The 16,140-nt window shown below is 41.5% G+C and overlaps 1 long non-coding RNA gene across 1 annotated transcript; it reads left to right on the top strand.

Moving 5' to 3' along the window:
- Positions 1–2,808: 2,808 nt before the first annotated feature.
- Positions 2,809–15,583, top strand: LOC110354694 (uncharacterized). Its single transcript, XR_005268957.2, has 3 exons — positions 2,809–3,399; positions 13,821–13,998; positions 15,126–15,583. It is a non-coding gene; the product is annotated as an uncharacterized lncRNA (long non-coding RNA).
- The last annotated feature ends 557 nt before the right edge of the window (positions 15,584–16,140 follow it).

The following is a 16,140-nucleotide window of genomic DNA, read 5'->3' as shown; positions in this document are numbered from 1 at the left end:
ACCCTATTGTGCGTCTGATCACAAAGAAACGTCTGCTGTAGCAATATTGTGTTATCTCGCAGGTGCTTTGTGATACATCTCGAGCTGTTGCCTCTGATGTCAAAAGGAAATGGAAATTCTTGCTCAGAAGACCTACCTGAGAAAGAAATGTGTTCTTGTAAATTCAGTGTCCCAAATGTAGGAAATTGCAGTAGCCGCTGCTGAAAAATGCTGTGATAAATCCCCATCCATCTGGAATATTGCCATAATCCACTACAGATTGCCAATTAATTGCACACTTAGTTCTATGTAATAAGGCCAGATAATAGGCTGTATTAGCCTAAGTCCCCCAGAGGCGGTGGAAATACATCACAATATTCTTAAATAGCATATTTTTATTAAAGCAATGCCTGCAAGCTCCTCTCTGCTACTGGAAACCTTTTGTGCTAGGAGTTGTACGTGTAATGAAAGGCCAGATTTACAGCACGTACTCCTCTTTAGTGAAGCACTTAATTGCTTACTTCGAGTACCATTTTAAATAAACTGATCTCATCTATTTTCTAATTAAACATGGGAAATAATTTTTATAGTGTGGCTGGTTGGGATACATAGTTATTAAATCCTCCTCTAGTGCCAGAGAAACTGTAAATAATCTGTCTTGCCCTGTTAAGATTAAAATGAGTCTTTCTGTATTGCAGAAAGATACCTTTGAACAGAGGTGTGTGAAATATTTAGGATTTCGAGCACATATATAAATCACATTTTTTTTGCTAACTTATGGAGAACCTTTAGTGGCCAGTTTGGATTTAGACTAAAATTCCTATTCATTAAACCAATTACCTATTGGGAAGATGTCATTTTTTAAAACACGTTGTTTTTTTGTTTGGTTGGTTGGTTGGTTTGTTTTTGTTTTTTGAATTAATTAAGCTTTTCCCTGCTCTACCAAAGAAATATAATTGATGACCTTTTCCTGCATGCCACAGTTTGATTGTAGTATTTCTGGGAAGCAACTCAGTAACCTGTAGTTGTTCTCCAGAGGGGGGGGAAATAAACATAAAAATAAATTAACTATATATTTTAAAATTAAGGCAGTGTCACAGGACTGGTAGGGTCTAAGGAAAAAATGCATCTTCCATTTACTGCTGCAGGTAAGTAGTTCTTCTCTCATACCCCTGACAATCATAAGAGAGTCATGTAATTTTTTAAGCTTATTTTTTTCTGATTATTTTGTGTTTGTCTTGTATAACTGGGGACATTTCAGTGTATGAATTCATCATACAAGGTATAACTCTGTACATCCATGGCAAAATCAGTAGCGTAGTACCAAAGGGAGCTGCACTGGTGCAGAGAGATGATTTTAACTTGAGTTGCTCTCAGACAAGTTTGGGATCTATTCAGAAGGCTTTGCGGGGCTCTCAGTGAGACCAATTTTCTTTGCTGCCCCCCTCCTTCGCTTGAGGTTGCCACCAGACTGATGAGGCAAAGCTTCTGTCGTGAGCCACTCGCTGTAAGAAAAGCCAGATTGAGCCCAGGCCCCCCTGCCCCCTCATGTATTATACATCTGAAGCTCATGATAATTTCATAGGGTTTCATTCTCTAAAAATAGTCTCTACGTGACCTAGGGCCTCTGGATCTTCCTAGCAGCAGGCACCACATAAATTAAGCATCCAGTTCCACCTCCACTTGTGTGCTACTGGCTCAGCTTAGTTTAACTCCCAGGAGGGCCAAACCCATGTTTGCCAGTTGCAAGAATGGCAACGTTATTTATTACCCCTGGAAGCATGGAGCAGTTGTGTCTGTTGGGGGAGTCATCTTGGGTTTAGCCTGCCACAAGCCCTGGTGAAAGAGAGATTATGATTTGAGCTGAATTGAGCTTCTCTATGTTTATAGGGAGAGGTCATTATAATAGATTACAATGAGATGGGTGGGTTTTCCCCTCCCAGGGTGGATTTTGTTTGCTTGTTTTTCTGTTCTCAAACTATTTTAATACTATCAAATTAGAGAATTTGATTCCTACAATACAATGAAGGATATTAGTAATGAGAGACCACACAGAACTGCCACCATCTCCTCTCAGTCCTGAAGAGAGCCTTTCCTTGCAGCCAGCCTGGGAAGCTGGGCATCGCTTTAGACACACGTCTGCCAGCCTCCAGAGCAGGGTGTGGAAATGCTGATTGGAGCCATTTGATCTGGGTTGGTATTCGAGTGCCTCGAGGAACTCACTCCTACAGTGCCAGATAAAAACATTGGTTCCTTGCACATCACTGATTGCAGGAGATTTCTTTGACCTTCAGCTACAAGGGGAAGACTTCCTAAATCTGAAGTCTTCTGAATATTATAACAGAGCTCCAGCAAAACTCCCCCCTCCACTCCCTTTTTTCATTTTTTCTCTCTCTCTCTCTCTCTTTTTTTTTTTTTTTTTTTTTCTTCTTGTTTTCTTTACAAAAAGCCACTTCTGAATAGAAGGGATTTTCCTCTAACCAGAAGACATGGACTCACTAAGCATGGCAAGTTGGCAGCACCTTTCTCATGTCCAGCTGAAAGGTATTTTAACATCTGATCACCATGCTGCAAGAATACCTAATAAACAACCCCTGAGTGCCTACTGGCAGAAACAAAAGGAACCATATGCTGTCAAGTTAGCAGATGTATGTGAGTGTCTGTATACAGAAATACACACATTATACAGCTATACACACGTGCAGACCATTACATGTGTATATGTTTATACATAGGACATTAACATAGCATTCTTTTTTTCTTTGCTGTGCTGATGGATTCATTTCAGAACAAACAGACCAAGCCCTCAGCCACGTGAAGCATTCGAGTCTTGAAGTCTTGGTCATTTATCTAACCAAAGTTACGGGTCTGTGTTCTTCCAAATATATAGCCACCCGTTTGTACTCCTCATGCAGTATATTGTTGAGAGGCAACTTTTCTGTTTGGATGCCACAAGTGAGTGATAACAGGAACTGACAAATCTCATTCTGTGTGTAGATCTGCCATACGTTTCACAATCAGTATTTTTCCCCCCACCTCCACAACCCCACTCTCGTAAATTTAAATCAAAGCCCATTCAGGACTTTTCATTTCAAGTGGTTTCATCTTACTGTAATTACCGAGCCATGTGAGGGATAGCTAAACAATTGTCTGCACAACAATGGAGATGAAATAAAGATAGCCTCTAATTAATTCCATCTAGGTTATAATTAATTTTGACTGAGTTGCTCAGGACAATATCCCTAAGTCTCACAGACTTCTATAAAGAGGACTGATCGCCAGCTGCTGCTCTTTGATTTTTAAAGCAGATGGGGCTATTTCCAGCTATTGCTTAAAAGGAAATGATGAGGATGTGAGTGGAGTGATTGAGTGGCTTTGAATAGGCCCTGGGGTAAGACTGCTAGAAGGGCTGCTCTGAAGGTACCCTAGTCCCTGACAATGTCTTTTGAGGACTTTGTAGTTATTTTGGTGTAATTTTCCTTTAATTTTTTAGGAATTTCTTTTGTTGTTGTTGTACTAGAAAAAGTAAAAATATGTGATGCAATGTTATGTTAGTAAACATGTTATCATATGCTGCATGTTAAATCTGCTTTAGGTCCTAGTGCTAAAGGCAATGAAGAAGGGCACACAAAAGGATGTTTCTAGTCCTTTTCACTTTGTAGAAACAAAAGATGAAAAATATCCGTTAAATCATTCTCCTCGTTCTGTCTGTTAATACAGAATTGTTCCCTGCTTCGTATACAGCAAGCTTTGGTGAATAATTCATTAAAACTAATTTATCTGAGAAGTTCTGCCACTTGCTTTGTTTGCTGACAAATTGCAAAATTCTCAGAGGGATTTGTTTTTAGAAATTATTAATTTTTATTTTTTTTTTTTTTGAATAAATAAAACCTAGCTTGCTGGTAGGCTGGGCACGTTGAAAACAGCAGATACATGAAGTGACAGTCTGTCAGTTTTTCAAGTAACACGGTACTTAGATTTCTTTATTGGGTAGTTTCCAGAACTAGCTAATACCTGGGCATGTTCTTAGTCATGCACTGAAATGCAAAAAAAGGAAAACCAAGCTTTGAAATTAGTTTTCTCTGGGTGTAGAATGGCTATAGAAGAGAGCAGAGATATGACAAATTTGGGGATAAAATGTTAAAATGCTGATAGCCACTCGCTGCAACTGTTAGTGGGGGGAAAATGACAAACATCTGCCCTGTTATGATATGCGTTAGGGAAGCTGATGATTTAAATATTAAACGGTGGTGTATCAAATACTTTTCCTGTGAACTTCTTATTCAGTTTACATTTTCCTGTGCTGAATTTCCTGCTTACTGTTTTTTTTGTTTGGCTGCCTTTTCAGTGTTGTCTTACATATGCTGTCCTAACAGTTTTTAAACACCCAGTCCTCTGTGCTTTTGGAGGTGAAATTTGCATGGAAAGCAATGCTGAAAAGTTTCTGTGAAAGATCTGTTAATATGTGTGAGAAGAAACTGCCAAAAAAATGAGAAGAGCCATAAGCAGGGTGGTTCGAAGTGGTATAAAGTGCATGTAGCCTAATCTTTCTGCTACAAATCTGTTCTTGTGTGCTGTTTATCCTGAGGCAGAGGACTCGTGGTCCTGCTCTTAGACCATCAGTGTAATTCGCATGTGGAAAACCAGCCTGCATCATCTGCTTGCTTTACCTTGTACATCATAGTTCTGATGTATATTTAGTGTTGCTTTTTCTTAGGAAGTCTATTTCCTTATGTGTGCCACAGCACATTGATTTTTGAAGTAAGTGAGATGATTATAATGCTCTAAGCTGCCTTCTACGTGACAGAGGCCACAAGGTTTCACCCAGTGCTTCTTGCATTGAGCCCCAAAATCATTCCCTCATTGTGAATTTCCTCTTTTCCCCCTTAACACTAGTGCTCTTAAACTTCTTGGTCTTCACAAAAGATGGTGTATTTTAGTGACTGTGTCTGTGTGGTACGGAGTTCATACAACATTATTCAATTGCTTCCAGTCAGACCAGCATCCCTTTATCTGCATGCAGCATCTGGGTTGCTGCTAGCTAAATAAAAGGTACTGGTGATGTGACATTGTGTTGAGTGTTTTAACTAGCTTCAGCTAGCTTTGGTGGCTGACTTTTGTAGGGGAAAGACATATTCAATCTATTTTATATAGTCGTCATAATCCTGGATTAAAATCCTGCTGGATATCTGTCTATTTTGAAATAAAATAAAACTAGAAATTTTCTCTTCCCCTTCAATTCTCTCTCTTTTGCAGTGTGGTACTTGCCTCACTTCTGGCTTCAGGCCTTGTAAAGCACTGCATGGACAGCTACCTGGCCACAAGGAGTAAATCGCCTTCCAAAGATACCAACAGAAGCACAGGTTGGGTTTTCTGCGTAATACCTGTGCCCACTAAGGTGGGTGAGTCAGTCCTTTGTCTAAAGGGAGAGATTTTTAAGTGACTCACAAATTTCTTCCTTTTCTTCAAAGGACTCCTAGCAAAATCATCCATGGAGAATTCTACAGAAAACTCAAAAAATATGCAGTGGTTCATCACTGAGTAGGCACAGGAGACCTGTCCTTTTTCAGGGTTACAAGAATCTTTCCTGGTTAAGCTGTTTAGAGGAGGAAGAGAAAAATAAAATAAAAAATAAATACAATTAAAAAAAATGGAACTATCTGAAACCCCTAACTGACAATTTCCAGAGGTAAAGATCATCTAGTGCATCAGGCTGGAATGTAAAAAAGAAAAAAGTTAAGGGACTTTGTGTATTTGTTCAGATGTTCCAAATGTTGTCTGTAGCCAAGATCTTGACCACCTTGTAGGTTTACTACCCTTTCCTGATGTATTGCTGAGATATGCAGAATAGGTTTGCAACTTTTCTTGTAGATATACTTTTATTTGTAAAGCTTCCAGTTAGTCTTGAAAAGGAACTTAGTCTGATCTTGAGAGAGAAACATGGAAAGGGGAAGTAGACACCCACACCCTCTTTCCAAACAGCTCCCTGTTCATGCTTACTCTGCTCTTTGCTGACGGCACTTCAATGTTAGTAAGTTCCCTCTTGGACACACAAAATGATACCAGGAGATCTCAGTATTCACTGAAACTGAGGCCTTTTTGTGGTGTCTCAGTTGTGGCTCCATTTCCCACTTGAAGCAGGTTTTCCGATTCTAAGAAGCTTACTTAACCCAGGGTTTAAAGCTATTTTTATCCCACATGAAATGTGTGTGGAGAAACATCATTCAGAAATGGAGGACAGCGTTGTTTGTTTTTCCTCAGGGTCTCCTTTATGCTTCAGAGAGGTGAGATAATATTTTATAGAAAACCTAGAGAAACTTCAGGTATCCTGCACATCCACACTGCCTGAGGCAACTCATAGAGGGACAAAGAGGCTGATTCGTTTGCAAAAGCTCATTGGGGTAGTCTGAGATCTGAGTTCTTCCAAGTACATGGAAATCTTTCCTTCCCAGACCACTGCTCCTGTGTTATCTGTAGTGTTAAATGAGGGCCCTCCCCTGGTCACCTTAGTGGCAATTTTGGTACCTCATCACTACTTTAGTAATATGTCAAAGTGTAGGTTTTATGGCACAGAGTTGTAGTATAACTTGGAGTTTATCTGATCTCTTTATTGTACCTGCTATATAATAATTGTAATAAATACAACAATGATTAGAGAAGTCTATGTAGGTGCCAAGTTGCTGGGGTTAGTTCTGTAGAATGAAAAACAATAAAGCAAAGATGACAGAGGTAATTTGGCAGGCTACACAGAGCAGCCATGACACTATTAAAAGACGGTAGCATGTCTGTTGCCGTTGTGAGCTTTTAATCACTCCTATTACGGTGCTTTTCCCATCCTGACAGCTGGCGTGCACCAGACTCTCTTGTTAAGGCTTGCATGAGTGGTGGATTTTTTGTTTTTATTTTGTTTTAAGTCAAGTGAATGACCACAGCACCAAACAGTCCCAACACTACCTAGCAATTTGTGCAGCTGGAGAGTTTGCTTATTTTGCAGAACAGATGTTTAATGCAGTATCCACTATAACGTGTGCAATAACTGCCTGTCCAGGCCATGCAGCAACACAAAGCATGCTGAATTCAGGGGGTTATTAAAAAGCCACTGTACCAGGGTTAATGGGAGCTTGGTTAAAAGAGCACTGCTTCTTGTCACTGGAGGTTTAGCAACACAGGCTATTTGGCTTTGGAGTCAAAATTGGATAAAATTAATGGTAATAGAATAAAAATGCATGTGAATCTGTAGGGGGAAAAAACCTGCTGTATAAAAGGATGATATTGTCTCAAGTGTTAAGAGGAATACTCAGCCTCACTCCCTTGAGATTCCTCCTGAAAGGCCATGCTGTGCTGACTTCTTGAGTGAGGTAAATGCAGAAATTCCGGCTAATAAAGATGTTCTCTTTTACCCTTCCTGGAATCATTATAAGTTCTGCCATTTTTAATGGGAATGTTACTCCCCAAGTACTTTATGAATAGAGACAAGATCCAGTCCTACTTATGCTAAGTTTTTACAGGAATTATAATTTGCCTCTTTAACACACATCCCAGGGCTAGATCCTGTTGTTTTTATACAAATTCAGTACCAAAGCCTGAATAATATAGGCTGTGGATTTTACCTTCCATAACGCCTGTTGTCATTTGACCAGTCAAAGATTTGGTAACTAGCCAGAGGCCAGAGAGGAAGTTCAGTGTGTGTTTTTTGTCTTAATGGCAATGCCAGCCTATGCAGCTCTCTGGTTGACCAGTCAGTGACCTGAACTGGGGAACTGGTTAGGCTGATAACTGCTATTTTTAAAAATGTTGTTCTTTTTTCTTTTCCTCTCAAAATAGCCTGGTTTATTCCTTTGCTGCTTCTGGCACAACAAGAGGTTGTTCTAGATAATGCCTAGTTGGTTCCTACAGCCATATTAATAGTACCTTACTATTACTCCAATATCACTAACCTCCCAGGAGTTCGTCAGAAATGTATTCTCTGCAAAACCTCTCTAAATACTAATGAGTTGAGAACTTCCACTGAAAACACAATGAATAAGATGCAAAAAGCCTTCCTGAGAAGCAAGTCAATGCTTTTGCCCTGGCCCATTATCCCAAAGTAATTTATGTACCAGAAGCAGCTGGATTGCAGTGTTCCCCAAAGGCAAGGATGCCTGCAGGACATACCTGCCTGCCTCCTACATCCCTGTCTCAGCCCTGAGCTCTTCTCGGACAGTGGCTAACCCCAGGGACATACAAGGCTGTGTCAGAAGATGCCAAGTCTCAGACTAGTAAAGAACCGGCTTGAAAAGAGTAGGTCTTTTCCAGATCCCTTGCAAGCTGTCTTCATCCTGTGGGCCTCTGTGGAGCTGAATGCTGTGACCTTTTCTTTAACATATAGCTTTGCTTTGGTGCTGAGCTGGAGCTGCTGGTGCCTTCTCAAGTGATCAGAAAGACTTGCAGAAGTGTTGGCTTCAGCTCCCATGCAAGTAACAAGAAAGCCAGGAGCCAAGAAATGTGAGCAAAACACAGATACCCTGGAGAGAGATGTGTCATGGCTGTGGTTTTACACCCACCTCCCATGGCCTCCTCCTCCCCACTAAAAGTTTTGATTAGAAAGTTGCAGAATATGAGTTGCAGTGGGATCTCTTCCTCCTTGTAACAGAGTGGAGCTACAGCCTTTATTTTTTTGTATATCACTCCAGAAAAAGCTCCTACAGGATTAGGGGATCACCCTCCATATACCCTGGGAGTTAAATACCCCATTTGAGGTGCTAAGTGTGACCTAAAAATCAAATGGATGCCTTGCAGAATAACCTTGGCTTTTTGAAGGGGGCAAGGCAGTTTTGTAAGTATTGATAGTGTGTGTGTGTGTGGGGGGGGGGGGGGGGGGGGGGGTGTTGTTTTTTTTCCCCCCCCATCCAGAATTCAGCCCTGTTGCCTGAAGGTAGCATCAAACTTCATTGATTTCATCACGTGTGGGACTAGATCCCAGGTTTATAATTTTCCACTCTGAAGCTCCCAAGCATGGCTGCTGTGAGGCCCAGACCTGCCCTAAAGGCCCAGCTTTGTCGACTGCCTGTGCTGAGCAAGCAGCCTCTGTTCCTGCCCCTCTCCAATGTGAGGAGGTGGCTTGGTAGACTTTAGGATAAGAGGCTTCAAAATAAGAATTTGTGCCTAAAAGACACTTTTTAGTTGTACTAAGTAGTTGTAGCAATCCTTTTACCCCCACAAGAAATCTTGATGTGATGCATGTGCCTGTTCGTTGATGCTGCAGGCGGTTGCAGGGCCCAGGCAGCTGTGGGAGGCCTGCCATGAGCATGCCCGCCACCTTCCACGTTGCTCCAGTTCTACCTTTATTCCAAAAGGCTGAGGATTACTATGGCAACCTCAATCACATGCTGTGAAGGATTCAGACTAAAACCCCAAAAGGTTTGCACGTTAAGGGCTTTCTCCCTTCCTCTCCTATTTTCTCCACCACAGAAATCACGTCTGAGCAGATGGGCCTGTAGCAGTTTCATCATGGCCCCTTTGTGTGCGGGGAGCCCTTTGTTCCTCGGCTTCGTGAGGCTGAGCAAATGCAGCTGCTTTTGGGGTCAGGGGCCATATCAGGTTATTGTTTCCCAGTTGCTCAGATCAGCAATGAAATCACCCAGTTCAGTTGCAGAACATCTTGGTGGGGTGAGGCCTGTAACTGCTGGTTGTGCATTGCTCTGCCTTGGAAAGGCACTCACTGCAGCAAGAAAAGCTTTGGTGCATTTTCTCTGTGCCAAAACTTTTAGAGTCCTGGGAGAGAAGCTCTGTTAGGTTTTGCAGGAGTGGTTTAAGAGATTATTGCTCACCTATTCCTTACATCCTGCTCACAAAGGTTACTAATTCGATCGCAGAAGCAGCTACTCACTAGCTCCGTGCACCCTTCTAGCTGCAGGATGAAGCATGATGTGAGCTTTCGTGGGTGGAAACTTATTTGGCTTCTCTGCCCAAACCATCACAGTCCACAGTCTAGCTGCTTGCTTGGTCCCACTGTGGATATCTTTTTTTATGGTGGCATAATTAGACCTTTAATTTTTCTATCCTTATCCTACTTATGCAAATAACATATTCACACAAAGCTCTGTCCATCAGATGAGCTTTGTGCTGAGCAGGAGATTTGGGGAATTCCTTTGCTTGCCCACAGTCTGGGAGAATAGCTCTGGGGGATCTTCCGTAGTGTTTTATTTCCCATATGCTGAATGCACTTCACAACCATTTTCCTCATCCAGACTAGGCTATGAAAGGCGATTCTGTTCAGCACACTGACCTTTGTGTCCATGGCCCTCATAGACAGGACTGATTCCTACACAGCTAATATTTTCTCTGCTTCTGAGGAAAAACTTCTCCTTTATTTGCTCTGAGTCACACTGGATGTTATCAGTGGCTCCACGGTTACACAATTCATCTTTCTGCTACCTGCCTAGAATTTATCGCAAGATTATCAATTAGCAGAAACAGGAGGTTTCTTTATAGGTATGATCCTGAATATCTCCTGATTTATCTCAACTGATTTTGTCCATCTGTTAACTCCCTCTAAGCCTGTCCAAGGTTTTACACAAATGGGTGCGGTGTGCACAACGTATGGAACAACACATTGGCACTTGCATCCTTTGGCTGAAAGGGGAACCAGCTGTATGGGTGGGGGGATTTCCTGGATCACAGCAGCTGCAACAGGAAATTGGGATAATTCAGCCAAAAAGATTTTTTCAATTCTCTAGCAAACATTCCTTGGTGAGTTTCCAGACATATCTGGCTTTGATTATCTCTTACTTGTTTGATATATTGGAAAGAGAGATTTCAATTTATTTTTTAAACAGGAGTAGCAGAGCAGCCAGGCCAAAGTGAATAGGAATGATCTGAGGAAGTGCTGATACTAAAGGAAAATTATGGTGGCATGAGGGATTATATTGTTATTGTCTGATTGAGCTTTAAAGAACAGAGTGTACAGTATTTAATCCTGCTCTTACACGATGGTGTTTCATGAGTACATTTGTTAAATAAGGAGGTCGGTTCAGTAGTGCCTTCATGCTTACTGTGGGAAGATTTTCTTTTTCTTTTTTTTTGTCATGCTGGGTTTGAGCAGCTGTAGCCTCTCAGATTGTAGTTCTGATAACGAACAAGTTTCAGTGCATACAAAATGATAGATGCAACATGCAGATAGTCCCAGGGAAATGGTTCATGAGTGGTTTCCCCTTCCCCACCTCAGGCATGCAACACAGCACAGCACACAGCAGCTTAGCAGTAATTAGGGTATCAATCCTATTACTTCTGAATTAAAACGCACAAGTTTATGTATATATAAATATATATTTCCTGGGCATAAAGCCAAAGTAGAATATTTACATTTTTAGAGTTCATTATTAATTCATTTAATATTTTAATTTTTAATACTTTATTTAATATTTTAGAAATCATGTTTTGAGGGCTCTTTCACAAGCTAACGTGAAAATCAACATGTACCCAAGGAAAGCAGAGGTTTTGCAGCAACTGCCTTTTGTAGTGGCAGCACAATTTGTTATTGAATTTTGACCAATTTTCCCTAAATGATCTGTAAAGACTTAATGTTCAAGACGCAGGAGCATGTGCAAATTAGGGAGCAGAAGTCTAATTTGTACATGTGCTTGCCATGACTGAATTAAACTGAAAGGGTGTTAGGAGATTAATAATACTCTAGGGCTGAACAGAGAAGTGTGAGGGGGTGGGAGGCCTTTCTAATTTTGTGATTCCTTCCAGTGTGAGCCCTGGCTTATATATAATTAGCTTTCTCGATTAGCATTGCAGAATGAAAGTATGAATGGGGAAGCTAGGATGACCTTCTGCTGGCGAGGGGTTTTGTGTGACTTCCTCCTCCCTGATTGTGCTCAGCTCCAGTCCCAGCCTCCTTCCTGAACTGGTTGTGGTCTCTCGCCAGGATGCAGGGCCAGCTCTGTGTCCTGTTCATATTGCTCATGTTAAAAGGCACGGAGAGAAGGCTGCTGTGCTTCTGACACGCCATCGAGTCGCAGATCCGTGTTCCCTGAGCACTTGTGTTAAGTACAGCGGCCCTTCAAAATAAGTAACTGCAGCAGTTCTTGCTGAATAACGCAATTCACACTGACAAAGGAGGGACTTTCTTCTGCCCGCAAGCAAAATAACCGAGGCAATCTGTCCCTTCCCCAGAAAGTGGAAGTGGGAATAAGTAGCTGTAGAATCCTACAGGGCAGATGTCCGATTAAAAAATCCATTCAGTTTAGCTCTCCCTCATGGAAAATAAAGGAATGTAAGAACTCGTTATTATCAGTGCCCCAAGCAGGAGATTAGCAGCCAGCAGTAGCAACAGCTCAGGTTATTAGTGTATTTATAATAAAGTCTTAAGTCTGCTGCACGGAAGGATTTGTGAGTCAGCAAACATAGTAGAGAGGTCTACAAGGGACAGGCTAGCACAGAAAGGAAAATTGTCAGGGATTATTCAATGCTGATCATGCCCATGTTTCTGTGTCCGTTAGCACTAGCCATTGTTCTGGGAATGACAGGTCTGCCAGTTTTAATTTCTTTGAAAGCTGAATGCATAGAAGGCAAGGAGAAGTGTTGGTTCGTGACAGATTATAAAAAAGCAGGTCAGCCTGACCGAGTTGGCATGAACACAGAGAGGAACCTTGCACAAGGATGTTCTACCAAAGCTCCTGTTGTGCAAAGACTGCTACCCAGTTTACCCTCTTAACCTACATTTGGAAATATATTGTGCTTTACAGATGCATATTGCAGTAGATTTGGGGGAACTATGACTTTCTAATAAGTTTAAAGCTGGAGATACCAATTTATGGCTCATAGGAATGAGAGCCCTTAATCCTGTTCAGTCTGGAGGTTCTTTGCAGGACTGAGACCACAGAGGGCCCAAAAATAAAAGGTAAAAAGAGGTGTCTAGCTGTCAGTTGTTTCACACTTAGTAGCATTTTTTAATTTATTTTTTTATTTTGAAGACCTCTATGTTATGTTACTTTTTTTTTTTGTATTTAGAGCTTAGGGAAAAATAAATTTCATTTACTGCTGTGACTAACCAGAAAGCACCAGCTGAATGCTACAGCGTAACCCAGAGATTTTAATGAAGCAGATGCCCAGCTCATACCAAAAGTTGGTTGGAATGGGATGGTTAATTCGCATTAGTATCTTTAAAAGCTTTTGCTAAACGCAGATCCTAATCACTTGTGCTCACTGATGGTCCCGTTCTGCTTTTTTTAGCAGCAGTAATCCAGGTAACCTGGACACACTCCAGCGTGGGTAATTATGTTCTCCTGACCTAAATTCGTCGTCTTGTTTCAAATGGATGCTATTCTGGCTCTGAGATCCTAAATGAGCAACTGCTCTTATGGGCATTCTTAAAGGCTTTCCGTGTTTCATCCATGTTATCTGTCACTGGGGATGCAGCAGGTCTTGTGGTATCTTTATAAACTTAAAAATCCCTTTGTAGGGATAAAGTGGGAGGGAAATTAGTAAATTTAGCTTGTATTTTACAGCATCTACTTAAAAATATTTTGCTGATATATATCAGATATCTATTAGATTCAATCTGGTATTTAGCATATGTGCATAGTCAGCAATGTGGTCACAGCACCAGCAATTCTTGGCATTTCTCTCTGACTTTGGAGAGTGCTCATCATTCTGCCAAATACTCTGTAAGATTACTCAAAACTTCAGCTGAACATTTGCACCTTGTTCTTCCTGATTCCTGCTGGTCAGGCAGAAACTGCAGCACACCCGAGGTTCCTGGAGCTCCATGTACTCCAGGAAAACTCAGTGCAGACTAGTGTGCTCAGCACAGAACAAAACACACACGAAGATTAATTCTGATTTTTTTTATGCAGTTCCCCAGATGAGGCAGTGGCCTGAGGAGACTGCAAGGGGATGAAGCAGATCTGGTGGATCAGCCTGGGGACATCAGCTGAACCAAACACGAGCTAAATTAACCAGGCTTTCTTCCACACCTTTATTTCAGCCTGCTCTGAGTGTGAAATACGTGCATGACATGGCTCACACAACAGTGTATGCTTTCATCAAAAACATTTTACTAAATGTTGATGCCAAATTGATGTCAAAACCCCAGATTTGAAGAAGGATGGAATGGAAGTGGGAAGGTGGCTGGAGAGGGAGAGAAAAGCTGCTGCAGCTGAAGGATGTAGCAGGAGAGTATGGAAAAGCTCAGTGGGAGGAGAGGGGAAAGGCAGAGTGCCAGTGGGCAAAACAAAAGAGAACGGAGGACGAGCAATGAGGTGAAAGGACAAGGTCTGGGGCTAGAAAGAGGAAATTGCACAAAGGCACTGTCAAGAGGAAGTGTACAAACATCCAGTCTTGTCAGTGTCCCAGCTGTGCTGACATTCCCCCTCTCACTCTTTTAGTTGTAACGCCTGATGTGACCTGCAGCCATTCACAGTAAAAACTCATTGTTTTGCATCGTGTCACTGCCACAAAGCCACTGCATTTTCGTTAGTGTAGTAAAGTCCATGAATTATATATGTTTGCCTGTGTAGGCCTTGTTCCTTGCTCAGATACAGGCACAGTCGCTGTGTGAACAGTCAAACAAATTGAGCTGCACAAAGTGGGACAGATTATTCCCTGGTGCATTAGCCATAGGTGAACTTGACCCAAAGTTTTTAAAATAACATTTCCTTCTCTCTGTTACTAGCAAAAGCGTTATGAGCTATGAATGGTGGAGCCAACTGAGGTCACTAATTCCTTGAAATAAGGACATTATATATTTAAAACTGTTTGCAATCCACACAAGTTCATTGTAGTTATAGTCTAATACCTTGAATAAAGCACGCCTGTGATTTCGGGGAGGACTCAGTACAGTGACTATGCTGCATTGCTGCAGCCACCCTGCGAGTGTCTGACCGTCTGTCCCACCAGAGCAGAGCCCACTGTGGTGTTTTCCAGGGACAGGCATGGTTATGAGAACTAAGGAGAGGTTATGCACTTTCAATTCACTTCCAAAATGATTTATTACTGGTTTCAGGTCATGAGTAAATTAAGTAGGTTAATTGTTTTTTATTTCCTCTGTACTTCAATGGAAAGACAAGCAGAAAAACCCCTTGCAAATTAATCTGCCTTGAACACGGTCTGTTTCCTGGCATTGTCATTTTTGCTTCATTTTGCTTTTGTTTTTGTGCTAGGTTCTTGCTTCAGTCTTGAGACACTAAAGAGATACAGAAGACTGTTTTTCTCCAAGGCCCAAATGTTGTGTAAACCACTTTCTCTGTGTAAGCCCAGACTTGAAACAACACAAGCAGCCTGGGAAGGGCAATAGTTTCCTCAGAGAGGAACTGAGAAAGGAGAAACACTGAGAAGAGAGACTTTAGTTAATGGGAAATGCATACTGAAGCATCTAACAAAAACATGGTTAAAACCCCACAGTGTTACTGCCACTGTTGAGTGTTGTATAGGAAGAAACTTTCATGGTGCCCTTTTCAGAACTCATCATCGTGAAATGCTTAATGATAATGACAACATTGACGTTGTCTTTCTCCAGTCTTTTATCTTTGATGAGCTGATAGCCTGTCACACACATGGTAACTATTAAACTTTGTAATATTAACTTGGAATAAAAGTGTGGGGAGAGTAGTTACTGGAATTGGAGTGAATCAGAGCTTACCTCAATGTGCATCAGAGTATCATTCAGGAAAGAAAAGAGAAGAAAAAGATAAAAATAATATTTTTATATGGTTAGGCTTTCTTCATGCTGGAATGGCCTCGTCCACTTTTCTCACATTTACATAAGAAAACAGGGATTATACTGAAAAGTCCTTCCTGGCCATTCCAGGGATTTCCCAGGTCGTATGCTTTGTCACCAAAGGTTAGACACAGCCGAGGTGGTTCTCATCACCCTGAGCCATTTCCTTCCTTTCAGCATTACAGGTGCATCCATCTGTAACTCTGCTTCTATTGAGTTTGATTTCATTCACATCCTCTCCTTCTATCTCTGTCAGTGAGAGGATGCGAGATGCCACCTTTGTGTCAGGGAAAAGAGCTGAGATGCTGTGAGCTGACTTATCTGCAGATTCAATTTTTCCCTTAGGACCAGATCTAGGCACTGTGGAAGTCAAGACAAGTCCCTTGAATTTCAAAAAGATGCAGTGGGAGCTCAGATAGGAAGGCCTGAGGCCATCCCGTCCACTCTCTCCAAGCTTG

Source organism: Anas platyrhynchos, chromosome 12 (genome assembly GCF_047663525.1).
Source record: "Anas platyrhynchos isolate ZD024472 breed Pekin duck chromosome 12, IASCAAS_PekinDuck_T2T, whole genome shotgun sequence".
Taxonomy (NCBI): domain Eukaryota; kingdom Metazoa; phylum Chordata; class Aves; order Anseriformes; family Anatidae; genus Anas; species Anas platyrhynchos.
This window is presented reverse-complemented; position numbering and strand designations above follow the sequence as displayed.